The sequence below is a fragment of the Siphateles boraxobius genome, unplaced genomic scaffold, assembly GCF_051911475.1.
Source record: "Siphateles boraxobius isolate OS27281-9 unplaced genomic scaffold, OSU_SipBor_1 33, whole genome shotgun sequence".
NCBI classification, from domain to species: Eukaryota; Metazoa; Chordata; class Actinopteri; order Cypriniformes; family Leuciscidae; genus Siphateles; species Siphateles boraxobius.
In genome coordinates, this window is record NW_027508953.1 from 7,171,816 (window position 1) to 7,184,242 (window position 12,427).

General features: G+C 38.4%; 1 protein-coding gene across 1 annotated transcript in view; it reads right to left on the reverse strand.

Annotated features, from left to right (window-relative positions):
• LOC143701703 (uncharacterized) overlaps nt 1-12,427 on the reverse strand; it is a 68,276-nt gene that overhangs the window by 40,345 nt on the left and 15,504 nt on the right. The window lies entirely within an intron of this gene.

The following is a 12,427-nucleotide window of genomic DNA, read 5'->3' on the forward strand; positions in this document are numbered from 1 at the left end:
CATTCAATGTGTTGATATAATTTCCACTGAAACCGGAAGACACAGGACATATCGAGCAGCTCAATGCTCAAATGTCATCAAAATCATTGATTCATATTGTGGAAGTGAGAGTCAGTTTTGAATGTTATATCTTATAAATGCAAATTTTTGTCATTGTTTTTGAATTTGTGCACACTAACTTATAGATAACATTAAGGCTAACATTCTGAGCCAAAAAAAAATAATAATTTTGATTTAATTGGGCCTTTAAGCACGGTAAGAATCAGGGGCGGGGGAACGGTAGAATAATAAGTGATATTGCACCAATTAAGAATTGAAGTTGCACCTTCTGAAATCGAATATTTTATATAACATGCAAAAAACAGTTGGTACACCAACAGAGTAGTATGTCTGAATACAGAAGACTTTATATAGAAAGACGGTGCACTCGTATTACTATGAATGGGAGAAAGTGTAACACACAATATGGCGGAATAAGTCCTGCCTTCTAACAAAGAAAAAGAAGAAGTAGAAGTTTTATTTATATAGTGCCTTTCCATAGCTCAAGGTCGCTTTACATTATACATTACAAATACATTTAAAGAACACCCACACCTACATTACAATCACATAGGATACATATTTCACATTATCCAAAATGCATATTGAATAGATATGTTTTAACAGGGTCTTGAAAGTAGCCACAGATGAGGTATTACGTAGTGTAAGAGGTAGCGAATTCCAAAATTGAGGAGCATTAATACTAAAAGACCTTCCACCTAGTGGACAACCGGAAACGAGGGATGGACAGTAAACCAAGTTCAGCTGATCTAAGGGACCGGGCAGGGCGGTAAGGGTTGAGTAGGTCAGACAGATATTGGGGAGCAAGACCATTTAATGCCTTAAACGTTAAAAGTAATACCTTATAGTAGATACGTGATGCCACAGGTAGCCAGTGAAGGTCATGAAGCAGAGGAGTAATGTGAGCAGAACGCCTGATTTCTGATCGAACTGCTGCCTATTGTAGGTTCAGGATCAGGTGAATGGCTTTGGTTGCTGGTGTTGTGTAATCATCCACTTACATATGTAATTGATCCTTAATTAACAGCTCCTGCACTTATCACTTCGTAGGTCATTCTCCTTTGTTTAGTAAGAGCTATGGTGACACCCCGATTGACTCTTACAGTACCTTTAATCACTCGCTCTATGCGTTATCTGTACTTTAGTGTTGTTCAGGAGAAGAGTGTGGAGAGAATGACATGAATGAGAATGACTAGGCAGCAAATCAGACAACAGAGTTTTCCATTGTATGAAGCTAGGCAGTAATCTCTTTATCTCTTTCTCTCCTATGCGTCAGGACAAAGCCTAATACTCACACGGACACTCTTGGATGGCACACGCGGAGGCATTATAGGCAGGGTGGGCTATTAACCTTTTTGCCCACTGATGGCTGATCAAAGTTGAATTTATGAATTGAGTGAAAAAGAATCCAGTTCTTTTTGCTTTCACAATGGAATTGAAAGTGGAATTGCATTAAATGTGCGCAATTACGAAACAATATTTGAAACTGCACTAATGGCAAAATAAAGCAAACCTAGGGTGCTCACTATAAGACATTTTTAAACTAATGGACCCTTTACACAGACTGATATTAAATGTGGGGTAAGCAATATTTAAATAACGCGGTTTGAAAGTTGGTTGGACCAACACAACAGACGTGTAGCCAATCAGCATTAGGGAGTGTATGATGGTGGAGAGAGAAAAAACAATAGGGAGATTTGAAGAACGACTGTAGAAATAGAGAAGGCTGAGAGACTTTAAAAAAAGATAAAAGCTCATAAGAATATCACTGGACAATTAGGGGTTATGGTTAAGAAAGAACTTTAGGACTTAGCTTTAGCCCAACTCTTTTAGAGTAACGTGTAGAATACACAAATCATATTGTACTTCTGTACAGATCATTTATCACAATGGTCTACATCCCCTTCCTTTAGCTTAAACTATCAATCATACTTAACAATGATCAATACTGGGGTATGACATTACCTTGATCAACAACCAAGAACATGAATGACTTCCATTATAACAATGTATCCATAGCAGTGAATAACTGAACAATAACAGATAAAAATCATAATCTCTATATGCATGAAGAATGATGCATCACAAAGAATGATGCTGACAATATGGAAATTACCATAATCAATGCATTTATCAGGCATTCAGAATAAGAACCAAAGTGTCACTGAATCTCCCATTGCTGTAACTCATTTTTGGTACCTTGTATTCGGATTGCAAATGCGACCTGAATGTGTTTTGTAAGTTGCATTACTGACTTTAGTGGGAGACTGTACTGTGTGCTTTGTCAGGTCAGTAGGTGTGGATTCTGGTTGTGGAAGATGTATTTGTGGTGAGTGAGGTGTATGGGGAGCAAAGTCCTCTGTATGTGCAGTGGTGCTTTGAGAGTCAATGTTCTCGGGTGAGCCGTGATGGAGGGGGCTCTGCAACAGGAAGGATGTGGTGTCGGTTCCTCCTGTATGTTCTCCGATTGCATTGATGGTGTATGAGCGAGGCTCCTTTTTCACCTCTTTTACCGAGCCAAGGCGCTCATATCCTTTCTGATTTGCATTTTGACAACTTGTCCCTTTACCAATGGCTGCAGTGGATGACTGGATATGTCGAAGTATCTCTTTTGGGTCATCCTCTTAATAAGAAGCTGTGCAGTGACTTGCTGGGTCTGTTTTTGGGCTGACTCCAACAGTCCAGAATTAACAGGAATGACTGACTGTGTCTGTCGTGACAACAATCGTTTCGCTGGGGAACCCAAAGTCGGGTCAGTAGTGTTAATTTTGTCACCTATTTTTAATTTACTCTTAGTCTTAGTCTTGTGCCAAATGTCCTTGTTAGTTTTAGTCATATTTAGTCTTTCACATATATTTTTCTTGTTAGTCAAGGTTTAGTCGACTAAAAGTCTCGTCATTTCAGTCTAGTTTTAATCAAAAGAGAACTCAAGGTATCTTAGTCAAGTTTTAGTCAAAACATTTAAGTCTTTTTTTAAATAAATTTTTTCAGAGATTATTTCTGATAACTAATTCAGTCAAAGAGTGTTTCACACATCTCAAATATTGGTTAAATGTGATAATTACCTGACAAAATACACTTGTTGAATGATTTTTGTTGAATGCAACTTTGTTAAACGTGTCTGGTTTTCTGATTTAAGAGACGCATTCACAAATGATGAACTTTTTCTGAAGAGTATTTTATTTTGAACCAACACAATTCAAAAGCTGTTACAAAGGTTTTTAAAACTGTTTTTGGTTACCTTGTGTCTCATTTTTCTGTTCAGAGTATACCCAGAAAACTGAAAAGAATAGGCCTACTGAACTGTAGGCCTAAAATACAACCTATTTACATTCTAGGTTGGGCTTGAGAAATAACAAACAAATGAGATTTAGCAAGGCTTAACAATTAATATTTCTGCTGTTACTGCAGCTGCTGCTACTAGCTTATTACAGCCGCTGAAACTTCCACTTTAGGTTAAACACTCAATTAAACAATCAAGTTCAAAGGCAAGATTTGCAAGAGTAAGTAAAATCCATTACAAGGTAGAGTGCTAGAAAAACTGTGTGTTTTAGAATTTAGGATTATTTAAAGTGCATTCTAGACTTTGTTAAGCTTTAGAAAAGCACTTCCTTCTAATGTAACTCTTGCTCTGTTGTGGCGGCCACTTGAAAGGTCTCCAGTTAAACTAAAGACTCGCTCTGCAAAGGCTTCGGAAGCTGGCATCGCTAGAAGGTCTAATGCCAGAGGTTTCAGCAGTGGAAACATGGTGGAGCTTTGAGAAGACCAGAAATCCATGCCTGACTCTTCTGGGTTTGCATGGGACAGAGCTTCTTTGAACTTTTTGGACCTCTCGTCTGATGGAGGTCTTTGACCTTGATGATGGCCGATGGGCACTAAAAAACCTGAATCTAGGCAGAAGCGCCTCTGAGACCTCTGCATTTCCAATGTCTGCATCATCTGTCACCTCTTCCTGGTATGGTACACTGCAAGTGATGTACTCTTCAGCTTTACTGAGGAGATTCTGTATGTCGTCATTATCATTGTAAATCAGGGTCTCTGCTGACACACTAGCGTCAACAAAACAAGCAGCAACAGAAAGAGGAGAAAACTTGCTTGCCGACACATCCAAAAAACAGCTGAAGCGTAAATTCAGGTGTGCAGACATCTTCTGTGCCAGTCTAGCTACATCCCTGTAGCTCCTGGCATGAGCAAGGGAGAAGTCTGAAAGGTGGCTCTTCATGTCCAGTAGTGCAGACACAACCAGGGAGAAACAGCTTGTGTCAACTTTCAAGCACCTTTGTGTGTTCTGCAAACGGAAGGAACAAATCTTTGAGGATGGCCACCTTCTGCCATTCACTGGGCAGTAGGCAGTGCCAGCCCATGGTATCAGTAACCGATGTCACGTGGTCCTTTACTTCGAGCAAACGAGACAATGTCAAAAAAGAACTGGACCATCTGGTTTGACGGTCTTTGATGAGAATGAGTCCACATTGTTGCAGCAATCGTTCTGTGGCAAGAGATGATTGACCTTTCGTCTACCTCTTCCTCTTCACCACTATCCTGGGAATTGTTCTCATCAGAACTGGTGTCCTCTTCTTCGTAGCAAAAACCATGTTGCTTCCATTATCTGTTATAATCATGAGATTTTTTTCCTTTGGGATCCCCCAATCTTCTGTGCACTCCTCCACAAGAGTAACAATAGAATGAGCAGTGTGTGGGTGAACCATCTGCTTTATGTTTAGGAGTTTGTGTTCAGCTTTACTGTCCTGAACATTGAAATAACAAGCACTGACAGCAAGGAAGGAGGCTGTGAGCCCCTTTTTAGTCCATAAGTCTATGCCAATGGTGACTTTGCGGGCCATAGCCAGGCTGTTTTTGAATTTGACCTATTCAACTAGGTACATTTGGTCCACTAGATTTGCAATTTTGGTAGTTTTTGGCACAGTCAGTCTTTTATCTATTTTTTCCATCATGTTGATGAATTCCTCATCTTCTACTGTCCGTGGAGTCTGTCTTGTACTTAATGTGAGAAAAGACTGCACCTGACATAGATGGTCTCTCCGCTTTCCTGGCTGGTTGCTCGACCACATCTGGAATCTATGGTAAGAATAAATACAATGAGGCCTCATTAAATGCAATAATATTGTGAACAAGTATTATAGTGGAAAGAAATAACCTAATGACAAGCCTAAGATCAAAACTGTAGGTGGATATATTTTATATGACAAAGTAAATTACCAACTTAAAGCAAGTTATACATGGTATTGCACACACCATTATTTATGATATTTGGAGCAATACTACATGTAATTGTTAAACTTGATTTCCTTACATATAAATTTGCTTTTATGCCTAATTATATTAATTTTTATTATGATGTGAAGGCCCACACACTCATTTGGCAAAATAAGTTACATAAAATATATATAACCTGCATAATGTATGTGCCACAACACCATAGCTAACTCGTTGATTTACAGCGTAGATGCCTAAAATCAGCATTAGCTTATTAGACGTTAATTTTAAGTTAACTTACCTGAATGTGTGGGTGGTTAGCCTTTAGATGTCGCTTAAGGTTGGTGGTGTTTTTCCCCGATATTTTTTGTCCACAGTGCTTCCCGTCAGTAATAATGACACATTCTGACTTTTTGTCAATATCATTGTAAGTAAAATGCGACCAGATATCGAGCCTCTTCCTTCTACCTAGCATGTCGTCGGTGCTCGTCACGTGTTCGCTACTGTCTATGGGTGTTGTGTTCTTGCTCCATGTAGTTTTGTGTTGCTGCCACAGGCTGGCAGCAGCAGGAGTATGAGACCTGTACTTGAGAAACAGCGCAAACTCATTCGGAATATTTTGAAGGCGTAACAGCTGAATATTCTCATGATGAAAAAATAGAGACGATTGTCGACGGAAATGAAGAGAGATTTTATCTTAGTTTTTATTTTATGCAAAACATTTTAGGCTCGTCTTTTTTCGTCAACAATAATGAATGTTAATTTAGTCTTAGTCAGCGTTTTTGGACATTGGTGCAGTCTCGTCATCGTCTCGTCTTAGTCATGGAAAAAAAGGTTGTTGAGGAACATATTTAGTCTCGTCTCATCTGACGAAATTAACACTATTCATGGGGAATGTTTCTCAGAGAGGTCAAGGAACACGTCCGTGCCATCTCTGTGAGATTTCTACATCAGCCGTTTTGCGCTGCGGACAGCTCTTTCTGCCTGGCCATTCGACTGTGAGAATTCTGGACTACTGATGACATGAATAAAGTCCCACTGTTTGGCTCTGAATCGCTGACATGTGTATTGTCTAGCATTATCAGAAATGAGTGTGTGAGGTGTGCATATTGTCAGAAATCCCTCTTTAGTTTCATGATTACAGCTGCGGACGTCATGTTACGAAGAAGGTCAATCTCATACCAACCCGAATATGAGTCCACAAGCACCAGATAATTTTGTCAATGCCACATATCTGTTACCACAAAAGACCAAGGCAGGCCTGGAACTGGGTCTGTTGCAGACTGAGCATGAGAGGAGTTCCGCCATGATGTCAGCCGTCATCATTGGCCACAAAATGATACCTCTTGCTCTGTGCTTGGTAGCGTCCAGCCTGGCCTCTGTGGACTCTGTTTTCCACAGCTAGCTCCTCTCTGTAGGGAAAGTATGGACACACAGTGGGCCACACACTATGTTCTTTAATGGCCAACCTCGTTGAATCACAGTGCTGAGAACCTGTAACACCTCATCCTCTGCCGTATGCTTTCTAAGTTTCTCCAGTCTAGCAGTGGAATTGATGGACATGACCTCAAATGTGTCGTTTTTAGTGTCTGGAAGGACTTCTGTGTTTGGAGCTCGAGATAGGGTGTCTGCAAGGTACATGAGCTTGCCCTTCTTGTACACCAGAGTGATGTCATAGCACTGTAACCGGAGCATCATCCTCTGTAGTCATGCAGGAGCTGCGTGGATTGGTTTCTTCAGAATAGTTACCAGGGGCTGGTGGTCCATCTCAACGAGTGTAGGTTTCCCATACACATAGTCTCTGAACTTAGTACAGGCAAATACGATGACTAGCAGCTCCTTTTCTATCTCTGCATACCGTGTCTCTGTGTCTGTGAGTACGGCTTTGCATTGCCAGAGGAATGCGTTGCACACTGGGGTCCACTGTCATAGAATATGTAACTGGAAGTTCTCAGAGCTTTTCAGTAAATAAGTCTTTGTACTTTGTAAGAATGTCTCACGGTGCTGCCCTCCATACTAACATGATGCACATCCGGGCTGATTGTAACGAACGCCATGTCAAGGCATGCACGAAATTCTAACAGCGGTTGGACATCTTGAAATACAATGTGTCCCTATTAGAACTATTCTATTCTATTCTATACTTAATTCTATTGAGAAAACATGAGAAAAAGGTGAATACAGACTGAGAGTTAATGTTCAGAAATTATTAATTATTAATATGTTTTGAACTATGTTGTATACTTGTGTTTTCTGGTGAAAATTGCCATTATTTTATATGAAAAAGTTAATAATTTTATTTTGTTAGAAAATATTGTAGTTTGTCTTTTTTTTTTTTTTTTAGATCAGATTAAGCCGATTAGCAGATTAGAGATTTTAAGATGTCACATGGTCATATTACAATGTGCGGTTACACTTTATTTTAAGGTGTCATTGTTACAGTGTAATTATATAATTAAGTACTGAGTAACAATAAGCAAATTCATGTTCTTAATAGGATTAGGGTAGGATTAGGATTTGGTTGAGGGTTAGTTGCATGTAATTATGCATCATTTACTGTTATTACTATGGTAATTACATGTAACATATGTAACAAGAACAATGTAAAATAAAGTGTTACCTAATGTGCCCCTCACATGTTACAATTGTTACCCACCTATGGGGCATGTTGTCACATTTTTTCACAACATTCTTTCGGGGTACATCAAGGAAAAAGTATACACTGTATTAATATAACAAAACCACATAATTGTACAAAACGTGTGAAATTAATGTGGGAAAAAATAAATACTCTGAACCCTAAGTAGATTTACACAAACTGAGAAAGTCAAAAAGCATTAGGTTGTGCCCCGCTCTCCCCTACTTAGAACACCCTTTTGCTGTTATGACCTGCTGCAAATGAGATGTTTAATCAGACACCAGCTTCTGGCAGCGTTTCTGAGGAATCTTAGCCCATTCCTCATGAGCAATGGCCTCCAGTTCAGTAATATTCTTGGGTTTGCGTGCTGCAACCGCCTTCTTCAAATCCCACCAGATATTTTCTATGGGGTTTAAGTCAGGTGACTGTGATGGCCACTGTAGAATCTTTCGGGACTTCTTCTGCAACCAAGCCTTGGTGGAATTTGAGGTATGCTTGGGATCATTGTCCTGTTGGAAGGTCCAATGATGCCCAAGCTTCAGTTTCCTGACTCACAGCATGACGTTTTTCCCTAGGATTTCCTGATACTTCAATGAACCCATCTTGCCTTCCACACGCTGCCATGCCAGAGGATGCAAAGCAGCTCCAGAGCATCACCGAGCCCCACCATGCTTAACTGTAGGCAGAGTGTTCTTTTCAGCATATGCTTCATTCTGCTGATGCTTTCAATACTGCTGATCCAAAAGTTCAGTTTTGTTTCATCGCTCCACAGAACAGAATCCCAAAACTTCTGTGGCTTATTTATATGATTTTGAGCAAATTGGAGCCGACTTTTCTTGTGCTTTTGGGTCAGTAGTGGTATACTGTAGTGTACGTCTTGGAGTTCTGGCATGGAAGCCGCATACGTTCAGTACGCTACTTACTGCCCAAGCTAAAACCTCAGTGCCTGTTGCCATCAGGTCTTGCTGCAGGTCTTTTGCAGTGACTCGAGGGTTTTTCTGAACCTGCCGTTGATAGCTTCCTTTTTCTGCCCCGTCCAGGTAGTATAACCACTGTTCCTTTGAACTTGCGAACTATGCTTCCAACAATGTCTCTAGGAACATTTAGTGCCTTCAGTATCTTTTTGTATTCTGTTCCTTGTTTGTGAAGGGCGATGATATCTTCTCTTAACTTTTTGGACCATTCTTTTGACTTAGCCATATTTCTAACATGCAGTCAAACGTGACACTCAACAAACCTAGCCAGTTCAGGTATTTCATGTGTTCAAGCTCAAGCATACCTGCTGCAACTAATGAAGCCCTTGATTAGTTGCATCAGGTTTTGCTTGAGACAACACTTGTTATGCAGATTTGTGCTGTTGTGGGGAATTCTTTTCAGGGGGTTGAATAAAAGTAATTAAAAGTTGCATTTTCAGCTGAATTTGGGGAAACCGCTTTAAACATTTGTTGTGCTGAGCTATTTCAATTACTTTTGTTTGATTTGTTCATTGCAAACAGATGAAAGGCTGTTAATTTTGCCAATAAAAGTGATTTACAATGGGGGTTAAATAGTATTTGAAAGAAGCCTCTTGTGCTCACCAAGGCAACATTTATTTGATCACAAATGCAGTAAAAACAGTGATATTGTGAAATATTATTACAATTTAAAATAAATTCTTCATTTTAATATATTTTACAATGTAATATAGTCCTGTTGTTACTGATCAGAAATCTAATCAGGCACACCTGCACCTCATCATTCCCTATCATCACTTCAAAGACACACTCCTCACCACTGTTCATTGTCCAGTCTCGTTCACATGAAGAGGATAACTTACCTTGCTCTCCTAAATGCTCCAACGACCATTCTCTCCAGTGTTCCATCTCCAGCATCTCGTCTCTCCTCTGTGTCTTTGGTGTCTTCCTTGTTCCTGACATCTGTCACACCCACGATCAGTCATTATGCCTGTAAGACGAACCATTACTCATCGCCTGCACACTGCTCTCCAAATTATCATTCTTCATATCACTTACTGTACCTGCATTCTGTTCCCGCTCTGTGTTGTCAATAAACTTCTGTTAACTTCCATATCCATCTCTTGAGTCTGCTTCCGTAACACCTGTAACGTCAAAGCTGAATTTTCTGCATCATTACTCCAGTCTTCAATGTCTTATGATCCCCCAGAAATCATTTTAATATGCCGATTTGGAACTCAAGTATTTATTTTTATTTTTATTAATAACCAATGTCGAAACCACTTACCTTTTTTTTTTGTGTGTGTGGAAATTTCAGGATTCTTTGATGAATAGAAATGTCAAAAGAACATTGTTTAGCCTACTTCAAAATAAACTTTTAATAAATGTAATAAATTAATGTCTTTACTGTCATTTTAAGGCATCCTTGCTGAATAAAAGTATTAATTAAAAAAACAGTACTTCAAATTTAAGCTTTTAAAAGCACTTGTATTTGTCCCCTGTGGAAACTATCTAGCTAGTGGCACATATGTCGTTTGAGATCCATAAAGAATTTATTCCCTGTCACTGGCAGCTAATATAAAAATAGGCATTTGTTATATTATACCTTGTTTAAAAGGCTGTTTGGATTTCTGGAGACGTGTTGAGACACTTCTGCCTGCTGGCGCCACCTACAGGTCAGTGTTGGTAAAGTAGAGGTTCTGTAGAGGTTAGTGAGTGCACAAACCAGAGCCATCGCCATGCTGAGCACATAAGACTGCAGCACACAGTCTGTCTTTCTCACTGCCTCTCCGTTCTTGTCGGTCTGATAAGGCTACATAATACAAATGAGCACCACTCATGTCAGTACATCATAGATCCATTGAAAGCACTAAATGAAGATTGGACCGCAAGCATGTCGAAGTTGCAATCATCTCAACAGAATTTAAAAGAATAGTTCACCTGTCATCATTTACTCACCTTCACATCAACACAAACCTATTTGTTATTTTTTTTAAAAGACGATGTTAGTATTAGTCACCTGTAGTATTGAAAAAAAGATGCAATGATGCATGTGAATGGTGACTGAGGCTGTCGTTTTGTTAACTGTCACCCCGCTTTTTGAGCTTAGATCCGAACTTAACTGGTTGTAATTTTAAGAATGCTTTGGAATACAGGTTGGTCTCTTTCTAAAGAAGACACTCAGCAGAAAATTACAGCACTTCAAAAAAGGAAAGTGTAAAAAAAGTTACAGAAGTTTAAAGTTGACAGTAAAGCAAACATACTAAAATAAAATAAAATATTTTATACAAAATAGGTATTTTTGAAAATCATTTGGATTTAAAATGATTAGTAAATCAAAGCATTATGTCTAACCAAGTTGTTTTCAAAATTTAAAGATATCACAAATTGAACCTGCTAAAAGGTTTTAAAGGTTTACACAGGATGAATTTTGAGTGTTTAAGCTTTCGAAAGATATCTAATTTATGCAAAGTGACACTGACAGGCTAACCAGCCAAATCTTGACCTTTTTAATAATTGGCATTCATTTAAGGAATGAGCATCTGTTTTCATAAAAACAATTATAATAATTGAGAAATATTTTAAAATTAGTACTTTTTTTACTGATATTGTGATAATAGCGTTTTGTCTTCTCTGCATAAACATGGGATGTCCAGAGTTTAACATGTTTGGTGAGCTATTTGTGAGCCAAATGATAAAAGCAAATTGTGAGAAATTTTATTGTCTTTTTATTTAAACTTAAATTTCATGAGTAAATGGTTGAACTCTTATTGTACAGAATACTGAAGAACAGAATACGCGTGACGACTGAATTACCCGCAGTGTGTGTTGTTGCCTATGATTAAAATGACATCACTGTCTCATAACCCCATGCATTAACTGCCTGAGAATTCATGAAATTAACCAGAATAGTTCTAGACATAGAAAAAAAGACAAATACAGATCTTACTTTCACTTGAGGAACACAACGTAAAATTCTCATATGAATAAATGCAAATGTAAGTGTATTTATTTCACCTAGGACACTGTACAGTAGGCGCCCCTCGTCCACGTCCACGGTCATAATTCACTTGACATGACCCCATGACATCAAAAGGGGACTTTAAATTTGTCTAATACACATAACTCAAATTTAAATAGCATCTGTAAATAGCAACCTTAACCATCCTACTTAACTAGTTGTCAGTGAAATTTTGCATTGTGGCATCAAAGGACTTTTCTGTTTGCATTCTTTGTAAGCAAATCTGTTGTCCTGTTCTCCATTACCATTTGGTGAAATTGAAACTTTACTTTTTTAATGTGTTCATTGTCTTATTGCAAATAGTTTATTAGTTTCTTCATAATCTTTCATCATATAAAATTACTATGGGCAATTGAATATTAGCCAGATAGTTACTGTATGTAGTCTATTGTTTTAGCAAACCTGAAGCTCTGACTCCAATTTTATAACACCCAAATGTAATGATATTACAACCAATATAACACCCAATTTGAAATGATATACAAATAATTCCTTAACAAATAAAATTTGTTGAAATAATAAAAAAAAATAATAAAA